We start from the raw sequence: 27,163 nt of genomic DNA, 5'->3' as shown, positions 1-27,163 counted from the left end.
GGGTATATAAGCTAGTCCCCAAGCAACTGCATTGCTACCTAAAGGTACAGAAAAAAGAATGGCATGTGATTTTCACATATAAGGAAAAAGAATCCCATTGTATTTGCTTAAATTAACACAAAAGGGCCAGGCCCTACATAATCTACCTTCAGTAGATCTGTACAAACACTGGAGTTTGTACATGAGGTAATAAAGTGGAAAAAAATTAGAATAAAACAAAAAACAGGATTCTCTTCAGCAAACAAGAATTACAAAAATTCTGTTTAAACTCGTAAGTTTCATCTAATTCAAAAGGACATTTTTGACAGTTTTGGTGTTGTGTTTTTCGATCATTTTAGAATTCAGGTCATCAAAAGAAAAATGTCATTTCAAAGTAAAATTCAAGTAATTTCATTCCTATAACATTAGAAAATTCTGTGTGGTCCTGAGTGCATGGATGTTTCCCTTAAAAACTATGAGCATTTTTATGTTTTCAAAATCCCTTTTTATTCCCAACTAAATTTGTTTCCCAGATTGCATCCCATTTCACATTTCAGCCTCTTCTTACAGCATCACTAAACCTGTAAATCAAGTGAAAATATATTTCAGAATATGTAAAATAAAAAGGTTACACTGTGTAAATTACAATCTCCAAATGTTATTTCTACGTTATTTCATACTGTTGTTAACTGATCTTTTCTATCATTCTCTTTTTGAAGAACTGTGTATAAATGCTGTAGAAGAGGTGAGGTAAACATTATACTCAATGGTATTTTTCTATTCTGTGGTAATGATACAAAGTCAAAACAAGTGTAATGACTCATAAAAGATTAGCAAACTGTCACATGTAAATAGAACTCTTGTGATGACATCTATAGAGCAACCTCCCTGGTGATCTTACGTTTGACAAATCAAAACCATGAGAGAAGACAGTAAAAGACAGGGGAAAACTCCTAATGTAGCTCTGAAGGGAACTCAGCAGGTTGAGATGGGAAAAAGTCATTCCATTCCAGTATGATTGTCATGGTATGCATAAATAAGAAATGCATATACATACATCTTCATGCTCTGGTCACTCTTGAGGTACTGATTTTCAAAGTCCATTGGAAGATTTCCATAAGACCTACATGGCTAAATCACAGAGACGGTAATAAAAATCTCAGGCTTTCATTCGAAGTATTTAAAGATGCTTACTCTTGCATCTCATAAGGTATGATGAAATCTTATATCTGTACTTGGACAAACTATATGCAACACACAAGAGCTTTTCACACAAGAAAAAAAAAAAAGCAGAACTTAATCCAAAATGTGAAACCCCACTCACTGAGACAAAGCATTCTGAAACATTTGTGCCATCCATGTTTGACTGAGCACAACAGAAACTTAAGTCTAAGCTTGTGAGGTCTTTTCTTAACCTAAACTTTCTGATAAAAAATTGGTTTCTGCCTTGTATTTTTCAAGTGGGACTTCTGTCTAGAGTTGGACTTCTGTCTAGAGTGGGAGGTTTTCCCACCATTGTCACTGATACTTTCTGGTTTGAGTTTGCTTTCATCTCAGTAACAGAACCTTGAAAAACAGATCAACAAAGTCTTGGAAAATTTGTAAATAACATGAATCACATTTACAGTTAAGAAACAGTAAGGTTTTGTCAGTCTAAATTAGCATCCTAAACTGTGTTTAAAATTAAATAGAAATATTTGGTATGATATTTTTAAAATAATTCAAAATTAACTTTTAGTAGTAGAGAAAATCAATAACTGAAACATCAACACAGAGGTGTAATACTTTCTAACCTAGTTGGTGGTGAGACCATGTGTGGCCTGCATATCATGCTTCACATTAACACTTAATCAGAGAAACAAAAGAAAAACTTTTTAAAAATTCTCCCAAATAGTAAGCTCACAAACCCTTCAAAGAGGCAGTTCCTACAGAGTCAAATCTTGGACTGAGATGTTATGGGAAGTGAATTTGGCCCAAGCGACCTGCAATTATACCAGGCATCATCCTTAGCAGGTAAAAAGCTAAAGTTGTTTGGCCACCCTCTTGTGTCAAAAAAACACATCACTCAGAATTCACATCTTTTTTGAGGACTTTACTTCATGATCCACAGAAATCAGACATGAGAGAGTCCTCCCTTTAGCAGAAGACAATCTGCTCTTTACAGGTGTCTCACGCTGGAAACCCAGTCTGCTGCTCTTGAGAACAATTGTACAGGGTCAGACTGAAAGTACATCTCCTCCCATAAATAGTTTCTAACACTCATCAACAGAATGAGCCTTCTAAGGAGCTTATAACTTCTGTAACTTTACTAAGAGCTTGTAACAGGAATCATTGCATGTTTACATGCTCCTTATAAGAGCATGTAAACATGCAGTGATAATTTCCCCATGCTCACAATTTCTAGCAATTTACATCTCAGTTAATTCCTCAGACAGAGAAGTCATTTTTTATTTTTAATAGGAACTTTTCATGGAAGTGACCATTTCTTAAGTCATATAAACTTTTAGAGTCCACAACACCTTGCAGCAAGCAGTTCTGCAGCTCAACCACAAACCATGCAAAGGACACCCTCTGTCTCTGCCTCAGGCATGACCCAGCCTGGTTCTCCTCTTTTTTCTCCTCCTTCCATATATACTTTGGGATTTCTTTCATTCTCTTTCATCACTCTGTCCAACCTAGGGCACTTCAAAATTCCCTGATCCCTAGTTGTATGGAAGACAGCTGATATACTACAAAGCTTGATCCCTCCAAACATTATGAATGACATATGCCACTTGACTGTCATATTCATCTGGAGATCAAGAAAGAACATTTTAAGGTACTTCTGAATAGACCACTAAGGCTTCCGTCTTTATAATTAATATTCTCGTTCTCTAGTTTTGTTATGGGAGGAAACACTAGGTCACAGTATCACCTTATTTGGGTTGAATGTTTGCAATTGGATGCACCAGTCATCTTACTGCTGTCTCAGGTAGTTAAGATGCAACCTCAGATAAACAAGGATCAGTAGCACCACCTTGAATCATAAGAAAAAATCTGTCATCAATTACACTCAAAAAAGCCTAAACAATTCTGGAAGCATGTTGTAATATATTCACTACAACCCACATTGCTAGGCATCTGAGACAAACACCTAGGAGTGGTGACGTAATTTTCAATTACAGAGTTTGAGTGAGATCCCCAAGAGAATATGCTCTGCCAAGTGCCTGAAGAAAACCATAGCCTCCACAGGGCATCACCTTGGAAGGTACAGGATCTGTTGTGAGCCTGAAGGAATAATTAACTAGAGATGGTCACAACACTGCAGACAGATGGTAAGAAACTAGCCAGGGAATGTAGAAGTTGTCCCACAATGCCTCTTTGACAATTTTATGCAGTCTTCCATTCCAGAATGATCACATAAAGTGAACCTGAAATTAAGTACTTTCCACAACCAAAAGGCCATCTTAGTCACCATAGCTGTTATCTTAAAAAGCTCATGCTGAAGTCCAAAACAGATTTCTGACTTTGGAGGAAAACTTAAAGGAAAAGGTTTTTATTCAGTTCCTTATCAGAAAAAGGACATATTCCAAAAGCATGACAATTAAGTAGCGTTGATAGACTCAGGTAGTGGTTAATTTATTTTTTTTCCACTTTTAGCTTTCATTGGGAATCTCAGTCAATTTATACCACAAGAGGAATCTATCTCCTATCTAGGAAGGACAATTTTTACTCATTGTCTTTTTCTGTTTGAAAAATACTTTCAAGAATGTGTCCCTACCCAGGGGAAACAAGGTCACATCAGAAGCCCTCTGTATAGATAATTCATTCACCCAGATTTCTTCTAGTGTAGCGGATGAGACACTAAAAATGCCCATCAAAATCATATGCTCATTCAAAAAAATCACTGCCACTTTTTATTCCAAGCTGTTGGGTTTATTGTCCATTTAGAAAGATTTTATTTTTTCTCAGAATAGTGCAAGTACTCAGAGAAAGACTGCCACATGAAGTTCTGTCAAGATCCTTGCTAACTTTAAAAATCTGAAACAAAAGTTTTATATGAAAATAAACACAGATATAAACAACGTTGGCCCAGCTTTGTATTTGTACAAAGACCTCAAAGTCTTGTCACTTCTGCAAGCAGCACATTTAGAAAGCCTTTGATGGAGTTTTTGAACCCTGAGGATCCAAACATAGGTCTGAGGTCTTTAAGAATGTTACAAGTTGCCAGAAAGTAGTTTTAGAATCTGAACTGTAAAAGGTAGAAAGCTTTGCCAAGATGACTGTTTTCCCTGTGACATTACAGCATAAGATTTCTAGCCTTTTTCAGAGGCTGGACAGCCATGTGAATTTCTGCTCACTCACTGGCATAGGCAAGATGTCCTCAAAGAGGTCTCAGCACCTGGTTTGGTGCAAATTGAGCCCACCTTTTGCTAAAGCAGCAAGAATTCACATGCAATAACAAGTGTAGCAAGTACATACTGTCAAATGCTTTTACTAAAGCTGGCAGAGATAGAGACATCACTTGCTGCACCCCCTTGACAATGTTATTATTTCACTTCTCAGCATGTCTTGCAGGTGATACCATCTCTCAAACCTGATTTTAATCTCCCTTACACATTGAACAAACATTACCCTTCTCACAGTTATAATCTTGTTATAAACTGTGTGAAAACTTCTACGAAGTTATGTTTCTGTAAAGCGGCCTGACTTAGCTGCAGTTTCCAGAAGAAAATGTTTTTGTATAATCACCGTATGCACCAGGACAGATCTTGGTTCAAAAATAAAAGGCTACAATGTCTTACGCAAATCTGGGGGTTGAGTGAAGAAAGGGCAGCGATCTGGAGGTCATAAATATTCTGGCTATGCTCACTCCATATGCTCTGAAGTTCAACTATAAATAGCCTTCAAATTGCTACACATTTCAAGGAAGTTGAGTAACCCAGCTTTCACTTTGTAATGTGAGGGTAAAAGTCTAATAATGCCACAGAAGGGCAGAGGAGAAGAGCTGCTGAAGCCATGTAGGCATCTGCTGAAAGGTCCTAGCTGTGAATTTCCATAGAGAGAACCAGCTGGCTTTAACACAGACAAAGAAATGAGAAAGTACAAGGCCAGCCAGAACAAGGTCAGCTCTGTGTGGGGAGCAAACAAAGCAGCTAAACACTGACGTGAGTGGTGTATGGGAGGGCGATGGGAACAGCCACACACACCTCTGCTTCCACACATTCAATTGCCAGCAAATTCTACAGCCAGATATAACTTTAGACTATTTTCTTTTTACATATCAATACAAGTCTTGTCTATTTACACATTTGAGATCAGAAGTACTGGAAACAGAAGTTGTGTCATCTGCCACCCCTTTCCAGCCTATTTATTAGTAAATTTTATTGTCTTTGAAACACATTTCCAAGCAAAAACTACTGATGTGCTGGACCCTGTAGCCTACTTGGTCACTCCATTCCCCCACTGACTCTTCTCAAAATTTTTGTGTTCCTTTCAGCTGCTGGCATTGCCTATGCAAACCATTATCCTGGGAATTCCAGGTAGAAGTAGCTGAATTTGGACACAATCATCAGCTTATAGTGCCAGAGTTGCTTCTGTCATACCACCCTTACAACAGCTCTCACTGAATTCTCAATGCGACAAGGAAAAGGGCTCTGTTATCTGTTTGGCTTCATGCAAAAATGTCATCCATCACTTTGGAAATCACTTTTCCCACACCCCAAATTACAATTTTGGATAGAGGCTGAATCATAAATAAATATTCCAAGAGCACTCAAAAGAGAATCTGCCTCTTTTCCTCTTCTATAACAATCAAAGCAGGTGAGCCACAGCATTTCAATAGTAAGAAAAAACTCTAATCAACAGTAGCTTATTACTGGTCCTTCGTATTATCATGCTACTTTTTTTTTGACAGTTATATCTAAAGTCCTCAAAATATCCAAACAAAGAAAAACCACTATATATAACTTCTTCTTCAAGGACATCACAAAAAAGTCTGTTTCCATAATCTCCATAGCAATCACAACCCATTTATTTTGAAAATAGAAAGGAAACATTTTTTTTAATCAACAGTCTTCTATTCCAGGCATCTAGTATTTGATCCATTTTTCATAGGCATGGTTCAGAAAACATCTGTGCTTAGGCCACAGATCCGTACATATAACATTTCCTCTCAGAAGTGTCTAGATGAGGTAAGTTCATTGATCTAAGATTTTGTGGATTTAGGGTTTTTGAAGGGCAGCCAAAACTTTCACATCATTTTTCTGCTCTTTCCAGAACTTGAGGTTTTGCTTCTTGTTCCTAAACTACTTAAACATATTTACATTGTAAACAACACTATGCTGAGAAGTATGAAGTGGGAAAGGTCAAAAAAAGAAAGGCATCTTTAATGTTTTGTTTTGTATTTCAAGTTAACCATCAAGGGCAGATTTTATTCTAAAAATAGGTCTTGAGCTCTGCACTGAAAAACAATGTGTTGGGTTTGGTTTGTTTGTTTTTTTAAATATTGTCACATTCCTCTATCTGGCACTCTTTGAAGATGCATAGGTTCAATTGCTTGGCCCCTGTGTTTACTATAAAACACTTTTTGATAATAGGAGGATGACCTTTTTCCCCAGATTTCCCATCTCATGAACACTGTCTCTCTCTAGACCCTTTGAAGGACACATCATAACTGAAGTGGATAATCTAATTGACTAGGTAAAGATTCTGAAAGCACTTACTCGGCTTCAGAGCACAAGACTTGCACATTGTGCTGGAGTACTCAGTGTTAGGATGAGTATTATTCAGAGTGCCAAGTCTTTTGCCAAGAGTCTGCTATCCTCAAGCAGCTTCCAAATGAGGAATGCTCTCTCCCACGAAGTATGTTTTCCTTCAAACTTAACCAGTCTTGTGTCAAAGAACACATCTCATACCCAACTTCTCTCTTTCTGAAGAAATTTCAGTCCTTCAAACTGAAGGGTTGAAAACCAGCACCTTCAGCCTAGACCTAAAAAAAAATCTAAAGCCTCATTTACCAATCTTCCTACAGGATGAGGTGTTCCAATTTGTGTAAGTGATCTCTGGCACTCAGTAATGCTCTACCGCACCTGCTATGAGATACACAGTAAATACCCCCTACAAAGGATGGTAAATTTCTGATATGCAGAAGCATCAACAATACAGCAATGTCATGAAATCAAACAGAATGTGTATGAGGTGAGATTCATAAAAAGAGATACTTTTTTCCTTTAACATTAAAACAGGTCAATACAAATTGTCTAGGTCATCATAGATAACTTCACGGCTATTCAAGCTCTCATTTTCCACAGTTGTGAAACTTGCTGTCCAAACTATGATCGAAATACAGTATTTTCAATAATTCCAAGCAAGGTCATAAAAGTATTTCTCTGTAGAATTTCAAAAAATTTAACACATATGAAGGATCAATTCTGTTAGTCCTGAAGTACAGAAAAATCTGAAAGTTTCATGTCCTGATTCCGGCCAAGACAGGGTTAATTTTTGCAGTAGCCAGAAGGGTAAACAGCTAGGGCATAGAGGTTTTCCTATACCACGTCACATCATTTTTCATGGATGGAGCAGGGGCTCCCTTCCAGGTCAGCACAGCTTAAGGGAGGGAGCAGTCAAGTATTGTCTATTATTGAGGGATTTCCACGTGAATCATTTGTTTCTTGTACTCTCTGTCATTAGTATTGTTGCTGTTACCATTCATTTTCTTATTTCATTGCTGTTTCCAGTATATTGTTCTTATATCAACCCTTTTGTGCCTCCAGCTCTCCTCTCCAGCCCACTGTAGGAGGAGGGGAAGGGGGAGTGAGTGAGTGGCCGGTGGTTTGAAGAGTCTCAGTGGGAGCACTAATTGGGGAGTACCATTCCTAAACCATGACATTTGATCAGCTGAACTTTTTCTGTCTGCAGCCCAAGTTTAGACATATTTATGGACCAATCAAAAGCACCTGCAGAAAATTCAGATTTGGTCCTCAGAATAACATGCAGCTATCCTGATAGCTTTGTCTAGACCAGAAGTGATTCATACTTTGGATTAGCTAATGTGATTATTGCTTCAAGGTTGTTTCACTAGGAATTGAAACAGCGAATGCCACAACTCAAAATGCATTGAATATCAGTCTTTGCACTAAAGAGTCACATCTCTTTATCTCAAGGCTGTAACAGCTCTCTCAAGCATCCAAGGTCCAACCTTGTAGTTGACACAACAGCATCCCCTGGCTAACTAAGCTTTCTAACTAATGCACAAAGGCAAAGGACCTTCTTGTCACCTATACTGCATAACAGCTACAGTCACTAAACTAAATAATATGAACTAGAAATGCCAACTCAACCTCTGTGCATTGAGGACACAGTTCTTACAACATTTTGTTTAGTGATCACATCCTAAAAATGTTTTAAATCACATTTGGCTTGAAGCCACTTAAATGTTAGAGAAAGGAATGGGAAAAAGAAATTTGACACAAGACACATTACTTGCAATCAGCAAAATTCTCTCTCTTGGGAATGTTTTGCAGAAGTCTTTGGAAATAAAACCCATTGAAGATATCATTATAGTAAAGGTGTGCAAAAACATTATTTTGGCAAAGATTGTTTGAAGACTAGTTTGAAAAGATTGTTTGAAGAGTATTTGTTGAATACAAACCTTAATAACACTCATCTCATTTTTTCAGGACCTCATGACACCCTTTTAAGCAAGGTGTATCTCCAGGAAACTTTGACCTACTTAGTATGGAGAAGGGTTTCATACAGATCTGAGAGAGAGGAGTCTTCAGGGTAGGTAGATTAACAAGTAGTTTAAGTTTGATTTAACTAGGAAACTTGTTTAAAATACAGTGTTGTTTTTTTCAGCATATGGGATGAATTGTACACACATGAGCTTTTTACATGCATAAATGACAGTAAGTTATGCAGGCCGTCTCACAACTTGCACATTCAATCTTACTTTGTGCTCACAGGAAGTTCCCACCTGGAGAACTGCAAATTATAACAGGTCAGTAGAAGCTCTAAGAATTCCACTACCCTAACATAAAGTACCATGGGCAGACATCAGCTGAAAATGCAGACCTCCTGTCCAAAAAATGCTTTGACTGGGGAAGATTTGGTTTTTTGGCTCTGAGACAGTTGCATCACCCAAGGTAAAATCTGCTGTCTCCTCATGTTGAAGTTTCATTCCCATTAGCACTAAGCAGTCCTGCTGAGAGAGCTCAGCGGGTCAGATGAACACTACAAAGAAACAAGTGAGCTCTCCAGAAAGTAGACTTCCCAGTCTACATTTAGACTGGAAGTAGGATGGAAGTCAAGACTAATTGAGAGTTTTTCTGATGCTCTCTTCTGTGCTGCTATGGAGAGGAAATGAAACTGTATGAAGAACTAAGTAACAGCAGCAAAATTTTTTCTAGGGAATGATGCTCATGCACTCATTTGAGAAGGTTTGTGAGGAAAGGAATGGTGAAACATTTAGAAGGGCTTCCAAAGTTCCGTTATCTCCTTCCTTTTTTATTCCAGAAATGGAGGCTGATTATAAATACATCTATATAGTAATCGAAATAAAACCTGCCAAAATCTACAAAGACAAAGCTTAAAATTTAATGTAAATAGGCAAACCCAAGTTAATAATGCAATCCACTTAAAATGGAAAAAGAACTTTCTGATTCTTGACAGATATTCCCTACAAACACAGTATATATATGTATCCTGATTGATAAAGGTCCTACAAAAGCCACCATGCAAATAACCAAGAAGTAGGTAAATCAGTTTTTTTTATTTCTTACTACTACTTTAATAAAAAGTTCTGATCATTTATTTCTCTAAGAATTACCAGAAAAAATAAATCTAGCTTATCCAGTTTGACTAGTGGGCTCATAACTTGTGAGATTTTTCAGACCTCAGCCGAAGATCCAGATTTTCAATGGAGAGCAGAGGTATTTTTTTACACATTAGGATTTTGCATTAGACTATATCACTAAAGTCAAACAAAAAAAAGAGATTAAAATAACAGTTTTAGCAGAAATTTCCTCCAAGGTTAATTAATGTCATAATTGTTGTATATGATGCTATTATTCTTTCTGTTATCACAGAATCACAGAATATGCAGAGTTGGAAGGGACATACAAGGTCCCTCATTGAGTCCAACTCTTAACCCCACACAGGACCATTCCCAAGAGTCACACCACGTGCCTGAGAGTATCATGTATCATCCAAATGTTTCTATCAGTAATATAGGTACCAATATGTTTGAGATTATTGCACCTGAATTTAGACATTGAAATATAAGTACTAAATTCAGTTAACTAAATCATAGAATCATTAAGGTTTGAAATGATCTCCAATATCATCAAGTCCAACCTTTGACTGATCACCACCTCGCCAACTAAACTTTAGCACTAAGTGTTACATCCAGTTGTTTCCTGAACACTTCAAGGGATGGTCACTCCACGACTTCCTTGGGCACCCTGTTCCAATGCTTAACCACCCCTTCCATGGAGAAATTCTTCCTGATGTCCAACCTGAACCTCCCCTGGTGCACCTTGAGGCTATTTCCTCTCATTCTATCACTATTTGCCTAGGAGAAGAGGCTGACCCCCACCAAGCTACAACCTCCTTTCAGGTAGTTGTAGAGAGCTAGAAGGTCTCCCCCAAACTTCCTCTTCTCCAGGCTGAACAACTCTAGCTCCCTCATCTGCTCCACATAAGACTTGTGCTCCAGACCCTTGTCCAGCTTACTGCCCTTCTCTGGATACACTGCAGCACATCAGTGTCCTTCTTGTAGCAAAAGGCCCAGAACTGGATATAGTACTCAAAGCGTGGCCTCACCAGTGCCAAGTACAGAGAAAAAAATTATGTCTGACATGTTATTGGTCTGGTACATTGCTATAAACTCTATTCGAGTATCTTAAATACTTTGACACATTTAAAATGTTCGCTACAATTAGTTAAAATTCTACCTTTGAGGCAAGTTATTCAATTTGACCAACTTGCTGTGACTTCAACTGCAATCCAGTTGATCCAAAGTAGGTATGTGTTTTAAAGCAAGTAGAATCATTCTACATGCCTATAGATAAGCAACAGGATTCCAGTGCCTGAACATCTAGAACTATCTGAGATGCCCAAGACAAGGTGTTGGCAGATGTGATGCAAGGCATCTTGTATCTGATTCAAATAGGATTCTGCACCCGTCTGAAGTAGCACTTGGAGGCCAGACAAGAGGCTCTAGAGAGTTTTAAATTACGTTAAGCACTCAAACCCTACCCTGGATCTCACTTGACTATGAAGCTAAAGCAAATACCTCACATGTAGACCATTGCAACTGGACAACTATTTCAGGTGTCAATCTCAAGCTGAATCCTGCCTCTACTGTCCTTTTTGGTAGGTTATGACCAAATTTCCAACACCTAAAACCAAGCAGCACTGGACTCTTCTTTAAACTTCACAAAGCCAGAACAAGGTGACAAGAAAAGTGTTTTACTCTGTTCACAGATCACTCCAGTCTCTAAAGAAGGAGTTTCTATTGCCATTAAAATAGGATACCGTAACTGCGAATGTAGCTTTGCAAGGTCCATTATCTGACAACAAAATTAATCACAGCTAAAGGTGTATTTACTTTTAATCTTGTGTAGCTTGTGGGGTTTTGGGGGTTTTTGAAAAAGAGAGGGAGATGTCTAGAAAGGTCTTCTTTTCAGATTCTGTATGCTGGTTCAGGAATTTTATTTGATGATACACCATTATTATGCTTCTCCAAATACCAGAGAGTTTAATACATTTTTGAGCAGAGGCTTCAAGATTAAAAAGAATAACTTCCAAAAATGAAATTACTACCATACTTTTGAACAGGTAAAAAAACATAATAATATGAGACCTATGAGACTACTGCTATGCCTAGCTGTATCATTCCAAGTCATAAAATTCAATTGCTGGAAAAAGATATTCAGGTCAATCAAGTAACACAAGGTGGTGGTAAAACACAGTTGTGGCTGTTATTCAGCTTCTGGATTTGATAATATCAATGAAAAGGTAAATTCCAAATACAAGTTTTATTAGTAGCTGAAAATGCTGAAAGGTGGCTCCACTTTCACCTTTTCAATCAAAATCAGCCACCTAAAGAGCTTTTATTATATGAGATTCACAAAGTGAATTTCAGAGTATCTGCAATGGTTATGTGAAGGGTTCGACTCTCTTTTCTCTGACAGATCTAGGCCATCTGAGCAGGTTTTAAACCTCCTTCATCACCGCCGAGACTGAAATTAAAAAGGAGGTAGGCAGTGCTCAGTCTGAAAGCTTTATAGTATTGAAGGCTAGCAGAGAAACTGAACACATGGAGTTAACCATGAAGGGATATGATGCTATTTTAATAACCAACGTTAATGATTATGGTGTCTGTTGCTCTAGTCCTTTAGCTTTCTCTGAAAAAGCTATTATGTTAGATCTGTGAGCAACTGCTGAAGTCAAACCAACCCAGGCTACCAAATGCAAGAGATAAGATAGAAAGGACAGGCTGTGTTTTAAAATCCATTTTACAGTTTACTATATTTGATTCTTAATATTAAAAATAACTTTGGATTTTGTCTGTTTTATTCAACTCTGGACACAAATCAGTTAGACCCACCAAGAAAGCCTGGTGTTGAAGGTCAACATGTATTCTGGAATGGCAAAATGATGGCTGTGCTCAAAGAAAGAAAAACTGCTAGAGGCTTGAAAGCACTGAGAGATATGAGGAAGTGCCCTCAAATGACAAAGAAAGGGAAAAAATTAGACCTAGTTCAAGAATCATGACAAGATCACTGCATATTAAACTGGCAAATTAAAACTGTCACAGAAAATTACTACTATAAATTATTATGTTGGTAAAAAGAAAACCAAGGAGTTGTACCCTCTTATTATATGACTACTTAATGTACGGCATTACTATTTGCTGGGGCGAGGGGCATCCAATTTTTGTAGAAGATTGTATTTATAAGTATATAGAAGTTCCTAATTGTTAGTATGTAGTTATTAATCAAACACAATTTTTAAAAAAGAAAAAAATCCATTAAAAAAAATCTAAATCAAAAAATCTAAAGCTGCCAATAGCTCAGTTGATTAGAGCATGGTGCTAATAATGCCAAGGCTGTGGGTTCAATCTCTTTATGGGCCTTTCACTTAAGAGTTGTGAGTTGGACTCAATGATCCTTATGGGTCACTTCCAACTCAAAATATTCTGTAATTCTGAAACAACAGAGTTGGTTTCATTTTTCAAAGAAAGTATTTCTTGGACAGAAGCCTAAGTTAAAGATTGTTTAAATTAAAAGGAAGGACATGCACATTCTCTTCATCATTCTTCTCTTCCCCAATTACAGTTTTCCTCTCTTCAATACCAGAAAGTATTTACACTAGTTAAAAATGAAAAGGCCTTACAAACCAGGCTTCCATAGAAAGTCATAGGCAGACATGCTTTTTCCAGTGTATGGTTAGATATTTCTGGGAAACACTAATGAAGTGTCTTCCAAAAATATGAAAAGAGCACAAAATAAAAATAGAACAGAAGGCAGAGGCCAGGTTTCTGTCCTCCAAAATGGAAACAACTATTCAATGTCTTTACAACATTAGCATTATATAAGTCCTCCCATAACAGTGTTATGTGAAACATTGGCTACTGTGAACCAACAGAAAGAATATGACAAAGCATTTGTCAAAGTACGAAGTAGTACTTTTCTTACATTTTCATTTCATTCTTCTATTAGATTCTAGTCCCACTTGTTTCTGACTTCGGCCACTATTGAAGCTCCTTAACAGAAAAAGTTCTGTGCTTCTTCACAAAAGAGACATAATGGATAAAAATGGAAAGTCTTTATCAAGACCACAGTCACTGGAGAACCTCAGCAACAGCTGGTAAAAACAAAACAGAGAAATTGTTTGTCCACTATGCTATTCCCTTTTTCAGTGGGCTCCAATCACTTACCTCATGGACAATGAATTAAGTTCAAGAATTCTCCTGGCCTGAAGGGAAAGGAGAAACCAAAGAGAAAAAGGATTTTCAAATAATAACTTGTACCAGAAACAATCACACTGTGGGAACCAACATAGAGAGTTCCAACATCCATGCCCTCTACCTCCAGAACTACCTGTAGTCTAATACCTGAAATCATTATGGCAGGTCTAACTCATCCTTTGGCAACGACCAACTGAAAAATCATTAATTAGCCAACAAACAACAACCCAAAAGTGGTAATACAGAGAAAGCTGTACCTGTAAGCCTTTACAATGTGCCATTGCTATGATGATCATCACTGTGGATCTGAACTTTACAGCCTACTGCTGAACCAGGAATATACTGTATATACAGAAAAACTATGTACGTTTATCTCATGGTTTCTGTTGATAATTTAGACTGATATACACTAATTTTCTGACTGTCACATAGCTATGCATATACAATCAGTTCATAGTGGTTTAAGGATTGTTATACTTATGGGGATGTAAATGTATTTTATATGCAAGGGGAAGAACCAGCTGTAAATAACAAGAAGAATAAATATATCTGTGAAGGGAGAGTAACCTAAAGACATAATAGCTTGGTCAGTAAATGGAAAAAATGTTCTTTTCAGAAGTTCTACATATGTTCTGGTCAAGACCAGAATACATACAGAAATTAAAAGAACCAGATAGCTACAAATCATCTCTCCAGGAAGGAGGCCATGAATTACCAACAATTGCTTAAGACACTGAAAGAAAGACAGAGACTGAAATATGCAACTCAGAATAGCTGTGGACACAGCATTAAATCATAGCGTTTTACTTTCTTCAATAAAACATTAAAGTTTAGGTAGGATTGGATATACACAGACTTCTATTTTATCTCTCTTTTTAATGGGTAGGAAGTTTGGGAGAGTAAAAAATATTTTACTTTAAAAATCTGGCTTTGAATTACCTGAATCATTCACTAGTGAGAAATATTTTATTATTTCAGCTGACAGAACTAGGCCTGTCATACTAATATGCTAAGAAATCAGAAAAGATTGCAATTGAACTGAAGCAGTGATGAACCAAAAAGTTCTGGCTTCAAGAGAAATGAGGGAAGTAAAGTTATCTGCTTGATTACTTAGTCATCTGTGTACTTAGCTGTATACTCAAACAGGAGTGCAAAGGTGCATAAGGTGTGAACTTACAGTACCCAACAGAGCAGAGGATACCCATCACACCCTTCAGCTACAAAGGTGACAAGGATTCTGCACAGTACCTAAATTTCTCAGCACTTTTTTCAATCATATGTATCTTGCACTCATTTTGAATCTGCATTTAACATCTACTGATTCAGAGAAAGGAAGTTTTCTCCCAGGAATGTTTTCAATATTGTTCCCACAAAGCAACTGTGAGAACGAGGTATGAGCTCTGATTCGCGACCAATGAAGGGTGTCTGTTAGACATTTACTGCAGCTGAAAAATACGGTTCAAATTTGAAAGATGAAGACTTTTTAAAATGTACATTTCAACCAACTTCCATCACAGAGGCATGGATAAGGTTCCCTTCTGTTAATCATTTCCATATTTTGCTCTAACTAACAAAGGAAAACCAAAAATATTAGAATTCATGTAAAGCTTATTGGGATTTAGCACAAGGTAAGCATTTGGCAGGCTGCATATACATTTAGTTTGTATCCATTAACTAGATATCATTAAATGCAGTGACAAAACCAGGATGATATAGCCTGCACTAGTAGACATTGTTGGATTTAATAAATACACAGATGTAATGGAACCTGTGAGCCACAAGAGCTGAACGAACTCATTCATTGTTACTGAGTCATCTGCAATTTTTGCAAACTTTTTATTAGACAACCACTGAATTTGAAGAATTATTCTAACACATTTAATATTACCATTACCAAAAGAATACAATTCCAATATGTCTAAATCTATGCAATATATATGGAATATTATTTGTGTTTGTGCTTAAGTTCACTCAAAGCATTCTCTGGGGTGAAGAAAGCACATAAACTATTTTTTTTTCATTAGGCAAAGCAAAAACTAGCTACTTCATCCATTATTCATCTATTTTCCTTTTGTGTTCTATTAAAATAGGTTATGCAGTAGCCTTGGCTATATTATTGATGACACCGTGGTGGCTATTGGACTCATATAGTGGTCTCCAGGAGTTTCCAAATATAAATATATTCTAAGGAGATAATCCCTAGAGCATAGATATGGAGGAATGCTATCTAAATAATGCCACTTCTGTTACAGAAGTGGTTTCAAATTAATTGTTTCTTTCTAAAGCTATAATTATCAGGAGAAATGCATTTAGTCAGAAAAGATGAAGTTAAAAAGTGTATAATGTCTAATAGCTCATTAAATAGGAAATACATTGTAAATTTGGGAATCAGAATGACTTGCAGCTAACTGTGAGATGATGGGTCATGTACATGAAAAGAGACTTTTTTGGCAGGAAAGCAATTTGGTAATGCTGACTGCAGCCTGCGTTTACCTGACATTCATAAAGATCATATGACACCAATGCAGATGAGGTGAACAGTGAAGAGAAAAGGTAGGGCAAGGAGAGCTAGAGGAGAAAAAGTTAGGTTATGAGCTGCTGAGAGCATGCTGAGGAAGGGGAGAATATGAGTGTCATTATTGGGTGTTCAATTTTTAAAGTGTGAATGGGAACAAGATGTCATATTAAAGAGACTTGGAGTATTCATGCAGCTATAGTTACAGCTGTGTCATCAGTTTTCTTACAGCGGAGTTTTATGTAGAGTTCATACAGGTGAATTAGCAATTTTTTAATTCCTCTTCCAATGGGAAAACATAGTAACTGTTTGTTAGTACAGATACTAACATACTAAAATATACAAACTCATTGTTCTGAGTATGATTTTAAAGCATACTTCATTTTTAGAAGCATGAAGTGGGTATTTACTAGATGTCAAATACATATTTATAATAATGCAACAAATCAAAGCAACTCCAAAGAACATTTGAAACACTTACACATAATTAAACTGTCAAAAAGGCCCCAAATCCAAAACATTATAGCACAGCCTCAAAGCAAAAGAAGTTCGGAACAGCTAAGCTAAGCTTAAACTTTCTCCTAGTACCTTTTCAAAGGTAGTGACCCCAAAAATTACACAAGAAGATGCAGACATGATCAGAATGGGAGAAGGCAGTTATGCATTTGCATGGGCACAAACAGGTGCCTGCCACACCAGCCTGCACAAACAGAAGGGCTAAAGCCACTTAGAACTTCGTACAATCATGTAAAGGCGGAAAGTAATGTACAAAGAACTGCAAGACGTGGGCTAAGAATCACAGATAATGTTTATAAACAGAATAGCAATACCTCATGGCCATAAACGAAAATTAATCTGTACTGGGGGACGGTGGGGGGGATGGGAATCAACATTCCTTTAATCGGAAGTTCAACCAGGGTTCATGACCATATCTTTCTTTGAACACCCATTGCACAAATACCAATGTAATCCCTTGATTATGAAGGTTTGGATACTTGGCTTTAATGTGTTTTAAGTACTACCTTAATTCCAATGCAAGGTCTATCCTTCATGAATCTAGACTGAACAGAAAAAAGCAGAATCATTAATAATGACAAGTGTCAGTGTATTCGCTGATAATACTGTATCTGAATTTATGGCATGTTATGTTAGCATATAAATACAATATTTCTTCTGTCTTGATTCCAGTAAGTTTATAAAACAGAACTTATCTCTCTGTATTTGCTGCTGTTACCAGACCTCAAGATAAAACTTCCCATCTTATTTAGTAATAGCTTCTTTGTTACAGTACATAGATTGAAATATTTGGATGCTAACTTTGCACAGGTAACACAGTCCAGAGAGAGTATTCTTCTCTTGTGATGGTGCTGAAACAGATCTTTTTCCTGCGTTTAAGCTCTAAACATGACATCATTTCTTGCATGAATACCATAGCCTCATATACTTGGTCAGAAAGTGATATTTTACTTTAGTGCCACACCAGTAAAATCACATTTGAAAATTTACATTATTGTAACTGCAGTCTCTAACACTATAATACCAAGTAGTTACCTGTAGCATCTTTCTGAAATTTACTTGCTGTTACATAGTCTCTGTTCTGAACACAAGGGAATTGAATGTTTATAAAAGGTGTAGGACTGACAAACCACTGAAATAAAGCTCAGATCTTAAATTTATACCCAGAATATGGACACAAACATAGTTGTCACAACAGTACCCCACCTACACGCCTTCTAACACAGAAGACTCTAAGCAGTTAGCCATTTATTCAGGCTTGATTCAGAAAAGAGTATAGCACATAATTAATTTGATTAGTCCAACTGAATCCACACACTTAGAGCTGAAATACCTTGCACAATCAGACCTCAGGTTTTGCCCCTCTGTGCACACAGCAGGTGCACATCCTACTTTTTGCTAGTGGTGACTTTTGTGACTTGGACACTTCTGCAGTACAAACCAAACTAAGACTACTAACTCATCCTAGACAGAGACAAACCATGAGACAAGCTTCACATGGTAACCACTCTGACACTTTACTGGAAAAGATCCAAATTTCAAACAGTTTACAACACATAAATAGCACAGACACCTATTATCTTTCCTCAGAGCCATCGAGCCTTTCTGTGTGACTTTGCAGTGCCTTTAAGTGCAATAACAAAACAGCCAGCAACAAGTTATGGTTATTCTAGAACTTGAAAGGCAAAACAGGTATCTTAAACAGGAACAAACATTGAAAAAGTCTCAACTGAAAGGGGATCTAGCGTACATAGTCCCAAGGCAGTGCTCACAGCTCTCCCAAATGCACAGTCACGAGGCAGAAGGCAGCACCTATCCCAAGACTGCATATCAGAGTTTTTGGGTTCTCTCATACATGGTGAAGGAGAAGGCAGGGAGAGTCTGTAACCAGGAAGACTGTTCTGCATAAAGATGCTCGGATGAGCAAGAAAATCCACTTGGTGATCCAAGGGCTGAACTATACCCTGTACCCCATCCATGACATGACATGTCAGACGCATATGAGATGAGGGGCACGTGCTGCATAGCTAACTGGTTTGTGGCAAGATGGACCAGAAGCCATAGCTCTGCCTTATCAATATGTGATGCAGAAACCACAGTGAGGAAGTAGAAGAAATCCAACATGAGAGTATCACTGCAAATGTGAGAGACTTGTCAGATCTGTGCTCCTGTCTCTAAAAGAGTTGGTGTGAGACTGCATGTTACTCACAGATTTATTTTAGAAATGTATTAAATCTTACTTTTAAAAAGTGAAAAATAAAGCAAAACCAGTACACTAAGCAATTGCAGTTTGGTTCTAGTAAGGCATTTAAAATACGCAGTACTGCAATACCACTTCCTTGCATATCAAGAAGGAAATTGCTTTATTGGATCAAGCCAGAGGTCCATCTAGTCCAGTACTTTATCTTCAAATACTGAATCTCATATTGCACAGAGGAAGCAAGAAATATTTCAGAGAGAGGTCAGTATACAACCAAGACTAAACATTTAGTTATCTATTTTAAAAGTGTTTGATGCATTTCTATTTTTGCTATTTATACAGCCAGTTAAGTTTGTTAAACTGTGATTATTTATTTTCTTGTAAAATTTGTCAATCTAAAGCACCTTTTGCAGTGTTACACCAATTTGTGATATAGGTATAGAAGATTAGCAAACACCCAGGACTCCAAATAAACCCATGTGTGCTTTCACCTGTGTGCTACCCTGTACTGTGGCTCTCCCCTTGGCATTGTTAAAGGGATGCTCACAGTTGAGGCAGCTGTATACAATGCTGTCCTGGTACCGAGAGACCTGTGTTCAAGTTTCATATTACAAGATCAGCAAGATGTGAAGTGAGGCAACTAGAAAATGCAAGCTATTAACATAGCACAGATTATGAGGTTTGATAAGCTTCGAAGAAGAGGAAAAAAACAATTTCCAACTTTTTACATGTGCAATTATATAAGCAATTCTTCTATACCACAAAGGATACAGGAGCTACTCCTGTAAGTATTTATTTAAGGACTAAGAATCAAATCCATACAAAGCCTTTTCTAGTGCTACTTCAAACAATAGCTACAGCTACAGTGCATTCTACAAATCACTGTACTGATGTATCCAAACAAAAGGAAAAGCTAAGAAAGATAAAATGAGATGAAGTCACTGAAAAAAGCCAAGTATGTAGTGTCCTGCCATAACCAGTACTGTAAAGCACAATGTCTTTATTTTCTCTCTTCTATCTCCAAAGTGTTTTTCAAAACATATGGCATGAAAGAAGCTATATAAAAATGCCTTCAATTGTTTATCTTAAAAATGTGACTGCTCTGCACTAGTAGTATGAAAAAGTATATCAAGGGGACATTACTATTTTGTCTTCTCTTTTGATAAAGAATTCACTACACATGGCTAACGAGTGGCTCGCAAGGGTGCATAAAGAAGCAAAGCACCAAACCTGCTATCTTCCCAAGTTCTACCAAGAGCAAAAGGAGATAGTTCTGTAGCTGTCACCAGGAAAAATGAACAACATTACTGTTGATGTTTTTGCATTCATTCCTATGTCTGATGAGTTTTAGACATCTAACTGAGTCTTGAGAAGTATTTTGAAGTAAACACTAACAGCTTACAAAACCAAATCACAGGGCCACATTTCCTATTGAAATACCTCCCAGAGCGAGCTTGTGTTTTTAGAAAGTATTTCAAATGTGAAGATGTGCACTTACAATGGATTCTGTGAAGCTCAATATACCATGTAAACGTTTTCTCATGGAAAAAGAAAAAAAAAAGGCTAGCAAAACCCTTTTGAAGTTCACTCTTAAATTCAGTGATCTAAAGATAACGGAGCAAATACTCCAGTTGGTTTAAAATGTCAGAGCTTCAACTACTCCTAGGGAGCAATGAAAGCCTACATCAGTTGGGGATGCCCCTCTTAACATATAAAAATGGTCACGAACAGGGACAGGTCAGTATTTAGTTCTTCTGGCATAAGACCCTCCTATTATATTCATCCTAACACAACTTTTGCCTCAATGCCTTTAAAATTCAGCATTTCAAAAGGGAAATGAAAAATGCATTTTCCAATGAAAAGCTATTGTTACCTGAATCACCTGGAGCTGCAGCAGAAAAACGATGAAAGACATTTAAATGAGATGTTTAAATATAGATTGTAAATATGAGACTGAACATTAATTAGATTCATAGGGTCTTCCCTTGCTTTAGCCTCTGTACTACCACGCAGTCTTTGTTTACTGTCATTTATCTTCTTTGTTTGATGAGTTTGACTAACAAATACATTGATGAATTGCATTTGTAAATGCCATCCATATATCACTAAAATAGGATGTACTCAGTGCTTCAAGCACACTGATGCTAAAGGATTTTTTTATTATTATTTGAACTTTCAGTACTTAACACAGGAAATATTTCTGCTTTGCTGGATAAATTTCCTGATTTTTATTTTAATTTTCAGTGAACAAACAGCTGCAGAATAATGTGACTTAATGAAGCATTTCTAATAAAATCCAGCAGAAGTTAAAACAGGGGAATAGAACTGCTTGATCACTGATAGTTGTATCCAGAACCATATTTCAGGATCGTGATCACATTTCCATTTATAGATGAGTATCAGGCAATGTGATTTTCTGTCTTACAAAGTCAGTGATTTCCTTTAGTCTGGTAACTAGTTAGCACTGTTGCACTACTTATTTATAGTAAGTAAAATATACAACATAATAAATGCAGCATCTTTCTAGTACACTATTTAGGCTTTATACCGGTTGGTAAGTAGCAACACAGACAACAATAAATTTAAGTGTGAAGATGCTCAGATCTCAAAAACTCCATGGTTGTATTTTGCTTACCAAAAACATACTGCCTGCATTTATAAAGATGTCTTTTATCAAGTCTGTCATCACCTGTAATGAAATTATGAAACTTCTTGGCTGCTATATTTTTCTCTGCCACCACAATTCAATGTAAAGTATTATTTGCTTTATGTAAACCTAGAGAGGGTTCAATGAATCATCACTTTGCAACCTGCCAGTAAAACAATCTCCAATATCCGTCTGTACACACATATCTATTTACTTCCATTCAGAACAAGTTTTTCATGTATTCCCCACCAGAACTATCAAGTGCATTACAAGCATCTACACATAAAGCTGAGATCCCTCGGATCATAAGAAGAGCCAGGTAAAAAGGTTATCCCATGTGTCCAGTACGATAAAAGATACTGCCAGATTAGTTGTCATTCTCTGATTAAAACGTAAGATTGGATTTTATCTCAAAGTCACCCACTACCAGCAGTGTATCTAAAATTAATACCACAATTTTGAAAGCCCCTTCATGTACCATGTGGAACCAGTGAAGAGTAAACCTGACTTGCTATAAACTGAGCAAAGCTTTCCACTGAAATTATGGCACTTAGGTAGTTTATATTTATAAGAATAACGGCACTGCAGTTTTGGAAATTGGGACTACATGAAACCAAAACCATATGGTTTTCAATACTGCCTCAGCAGTATCAGCTCTCTGAAATAAAATATTAATAATTAAATGTATATTATTGCTTTACTACTGTTCATTATGCACTTACAAAGCAATTTAGGCATTAATATGAGATGATTGCACAACTACTGTGAAAAAGTATAATGAAACCTGTAACCTTTGCCACCTCTGATAAAAATACCTTAGTATGATCTTTCCCAACTTCAGCTAAGCTATACGGCTCGTACCACTGAACTACTATTTTTTCTAGTGTTTACCCTACACTACAGAAAAGAATCTTAATTTATCAATTTGACTTCGCTTAGATTAGCCCATAAAGCAGCTTTAAAAAGTTAAACATATAGCAGGCTGAATGCTAAAGTCTGAAACTAGTTGGTAAGACAGAGAAACCAGATAACGATTATCACTTAGTCAATAGCAATTTAAAAGTATCCACTGTGGTGCGAAGACCCTACGACCCCGAATGCTTTACAGGGCTTTCAGAGACAGGAGTTGAGTATGTTTATTATTTAAATTGACAGTTCTGCAGGAGTAGAAGAACGGTTCTTTAAATACTGAGCAAGTGTCTACTGGGGGGGAGGAGGAAGGTTAGTAGAAGTGAGGTACTTAGTGCTTTAAAAGAAAATACTGATCATCTCCAAGCAAAAGCTGGAAAGAGGGAACTGTAAATACACATACATTTTAAAATGCTTTAAGCAATGATTTTAACTCACGGTAAGAAACATACAGATGAATCATGCATGGCAACTCCTAACAGGGCAGTGCAAGCTCTTGCTCTTTATTCTTTGCATTAATAATGTGGTGTCCAATCCTACAGCTCCACAGGAACAAAGCAGGTTATTTTCAAACTTTCTCTTGCAAAGCTATAAATTGGATGGAATAAGGGAAAAGCCCTCTCATTGTGGCATATAGAACCTGAAATATATTTAGCAGATAAATAAGTCCATTGAAATGCAAAGAAGGCAACGTGGAGAGACAAGATATGTTTCATACTATATACCCACAACTTGGGGAGCACTACAGGCAGAAAGAAACGAAGCCACAGACTGTCTCTTTATAGCTTTTTTCGTTTTTAGAGGATACATAAAGGGACTCCTCGCTCTTTCAGCCGCTCTCTGAAGGCGGCCTATAAAGCGTCCGGGCAGAGTAACCGCCCCCAAGTCCCTGAAGGTCCTGCGAGTTACCGGCCACCCTTCCTATAAAAGTTGAAAAATGGGAGAGTTCCCCTACTCCATCCGCCAACGCCCCCCTCGCCCTCTCTCCCCCCGCCCCCGGCTCTGCTGAACCGTAAAGTCAAAGAAAATGAAAAAGGAAAACAAAAGCCTTGTGGATCGCCCGGCGCAAGGCTGTAGCTGGCTGCCCTAGGCACCCAGCAGAAGAGCGGCAAAGCAGCTCCTCCTCAGTCCCGGCTCCCTCCAACTTTAGGGCACCGGGAGGGCGCAGCCATCAGCAGCCGCCCCGCACACCCCACGCCCGTCCCCCCGCGACCGTTTGCGCCCGCAGCCCCGCGGGGTCTCCGCCAACCGCGGAGGCGACTTCCCGGCGGCCCCACTAGAGCCCGGCCAGACACACGCCCCCGGAGCGCTCCGCTCACCTACCTGCAGTCCCGATTCTTGCTAGAAACGCCTAATGATCGGACACCTCCCGTCCGGGGAGAGCTCCAGCTTTACCGCCCGGGCATCTCCGGCACACGCCCCGCGCCCCGCCAGCGCCCGGGGGCACGGAGCGGCGCCGTGCCCGCTCCGCTCGGCTCCGTTCCCTTCGGCTCGGCCGGGCTGGGGCAGCGGCCGTCCGCGGGGCCCGAGTCTCCCCCCGCCTCTCTGGCAATACACCAGAAATCCGGCTAAGAGATGCTAGAGGAAGGGTGAAGGAACTGACAAGAGAGGGAAGACTTGAAGTGTTTCTCGTGCACGATTTCAGAGTATTAAAAAAAAAATTAAAAGAGGACGAAGTATGGTTGAGCTATTGAAAAAGCGGAGGATGAGGAAGTCCTGCAGCCCAGTGTGCCTCCGGCCCCTCCGCCAGCTGCGCGCGGTCCCGATTCAGCCCCGCCGGCAGAGGAAGGAGGAGAAGCGCGTCCTGCAGCAGACCCTCCGTTAGAGCATCTCTGATTGGTGTTGCGGTCCACACACAGCACGACTTCCCCCTCCTGCTGCCTCCTTCTCCCTCTTGGGAAAAGTAATTGGAGAGCGAGAGATTCACCTTCAGCAGCAGCCTCCCGCGCCCGGTCTGCGCTCACCGCACCACACCGCACTAGGGCGCGGAGCCGCTCCGGGCGCCCGGACAAGCAGAAGGAGCTCCAAGCGCGCCGTGCGCGGCGGGGGAGATGGAAGGGGTGGGGAGCGAGGGAGACGCCCCTCTCCTCCCCCGTATTTATAAGCCACTCGGTGCTTTCCTCCCTAGCCCTTTACGAGGCACCAGGTCCCCGTGGCCACCGCTCTGCGTAACCGAGGAGCGGAGCTCCGTCGGCAGCGACCGCCCCCGCGGCCCGCGCACACCGGAGCTGAGCCGCCTCCCCCATTCGCCCCGAGGCGCCGCTCTCCCGTCCCTCCTGTCCTCTCCAAGCGGCGGGCTGGGGGTGCGGAGTTTCTGCACAGGCGCACGTGGCCGGGGAGGGGGAGATGCCCGAGCTTCCCCGGCGGCCCCGCCACCGCCCTCAGAGTCCCTTGTGTCACTGCGGCGGAAGGCGGGGCGCCGGGCGGGGAGGGGGCGCCGGGCCGGGCCGGGCCGGGCCGGGCAGCTGTGCCGGGGGAGGGGGGCAGCGGCCGCGGCGGCTGGAGCAGGGGCAGAGGCAGGAGGAACGCTGTGGCGCCGGCGGCAGCCAAAAGCTGGACTGTGTCTCCCTCCAGAGGGAGAGGGGAGTCATGCACGGCAGCTCCGGCGGCGGGAGAGCTGGGGACTCGTCCGAGCCCCTCTTCCGGGAGCGGTGGGGGAGCGGGCTTGGTCTGTGCACCTGCACTCGGGAGGTAGTGAGGGAAGACAGTACGAGTCTCTTAAGAAGACGGATTTAAAGACCGGCTTAAAGACGGGTGGCGGTTCGCAGTCGTCTGCCACGACTACTGATTAACAGAGGGAAATATTCCTGGGTAAGGATAAGTAAAAGCACAGTTTCCTAATTTATCTCGCTGTGTTTTGTGCCAATCAAAAGGGTGTGCAGAGAAGTGGAGGGGAGAGAGCCAAAGAAGGTGAGAAAGAGCCCTAGTTCGTTAAAGTAACATAAAACAGAGTCAAATTCTCAGTTTTCTCCTATAATTCTGGTTCACTACTAAGTTAAATGGAGATGGATGCATGCAGCATTGAGAAGTACTGATATACCTGATCGTCTGTTGTGTATTTTTAATTCTACCAGCTAGTATAATAGACAGTTTTAAGAAAAGACCTTTTGGTGAGTCCCTAACTGTTACCACATCATACATAATGTTCATAGTCAACTTTGTGAGAAACAGAAGAGGGAAGTGAAACAGTTCTCCTCTTGTTGTTCATGCTACAGTTTTTCTATGTAAGTACGCATCTGTAGAATGTTTGATTTTTTATTTTTTTTTCAAAGCAGATACAGACCTTAAGGGCTTAATGTTGACTACCCTACACACAGTGATGCAGCTGTAGGATGAAATACAAAGTGCCCGGTATGGAAAAGGAAAGTTAAAAGTAGTCTGGTATGCAGCTGTCACAATCACTGTTGCAGAAAGCACTGCAGTACACATACATGCCTGGATGCTGACTGCAGCCAAATTAAAAAGCTGCTGGTCGTAAAGACAAATGTGGTCCTATCTCATTCATTGGAAGCTGATACAATAACATCACGATTTCCCCAGTTGGTAACTGTGTTTCTAGATTTGCAGACAGCCAAAAATGATGTAGAGGGAACTGAAACAACCAAGATTGTGCTGCTATTAACAGTGTAATTTCAGGACATGAGGCAGACCCAAAATAATGTGGATTCACAGGGATTAGATGCTTCTGTCCCCCCAGTGTAAAATGACCAGGGATCCAGAATACATAATAGCATGGGTAGTCTTTCCTTTTTCTTGTGTCAGTGTAGGACCACAAGTTACTGGATTAAAAGCAGTGAAAGCACACTGAAAATGCAACTACAGCAAGTAAAATGCAACTACAGCAGCTGTTGCACCTTGGACATAGCAAACACCTTGTCGTTATAGGAGCACTATTCTACCTGCACATATCATTACACTCAAGCTGACTGCATAAGACCAGAGGATACTTGCTAGTTTCATGTTGGTGTCCTGCTGTTACAGAATTTGGCAAACACATCTGAAAACACAGAACTATCATCACCCAATTAAAACAAACAAGTCCCATGCAAACAACAGAAGAAAAAGCAGCAGACAAAGCAAGAGGTACACTGATCTGGTTTGAAACTCAGGAATTTTGTCTGTGCAAATCTTGAAAAATGTGCTCATTATTTATGACGTGATGCTGCTGCACATGAGCAGTTGTTCCAGATGTCTTTGCACAACATCTGAAAATCTGAACAAATCTGCAGTACTCACATTCTCACACACAGGTTGTGTGACACTATGCGCATGAAACCATCTCCTGAAAGACACTCTTGGGAAGAACTGAAATGATTCGTTGCACCTATACAGTGCAGATGGTGTTACAGATGCTTACTTGGTAAGTTTGACTCATCTCCAAAAGTGCATTTTTACATGCTGCACATGCACAATATGATAAATTTACCATTTTCTGGAAACACC

General features: G+C 39.3%; 1 protein-coding gene across 2 annotated transcripts in view; it reads right to left on the bottom strand.

The window, feature by feature from the left end:
• TAFA2 (TAFA chemokine like family member 2) overlaps window positions 1-25,102 on the bottom strand; it is a 176,930-nt gene extending 151,828 nt beyond the window's left edge. Inside the window, exon 1 of one of the 2 annotated variants that reach the window (XR_005563741.1) lies at window positions 24,044-25,098. The gene's annotated coding sequence lies outside the window, so the exon portion shown is untranslated. Of the gene's footprint in view, window positions 1-24,043 lie in introns of both variants that reach the window. The other variant, XM_039381915.1, reaches the window with a different exon arrangement.
• Window positions 25,103-27,163: the final 2,061 nt, after the last annotated feature.

Source organism: Pipra filicauda, unplaced genomic scaffold (assembly GCF_003945595.2).
Source record: "Pipra filicauda isolate LSUMZ 115617 unplaced genomic scaffold, ASM394559v2 scaffold247_size1415610_pilon, whole genome shotgun sequence".
NCBI lineage: Eukaryota > Metazoa > Chordata > Aves > Passeriformes > Pipridae > Pipra > Pipra filicauda.
Note: the sequence above shows the minus strand (reverse complement) of the source record. Positions and strands in the feature narration are given on the sequence as shown.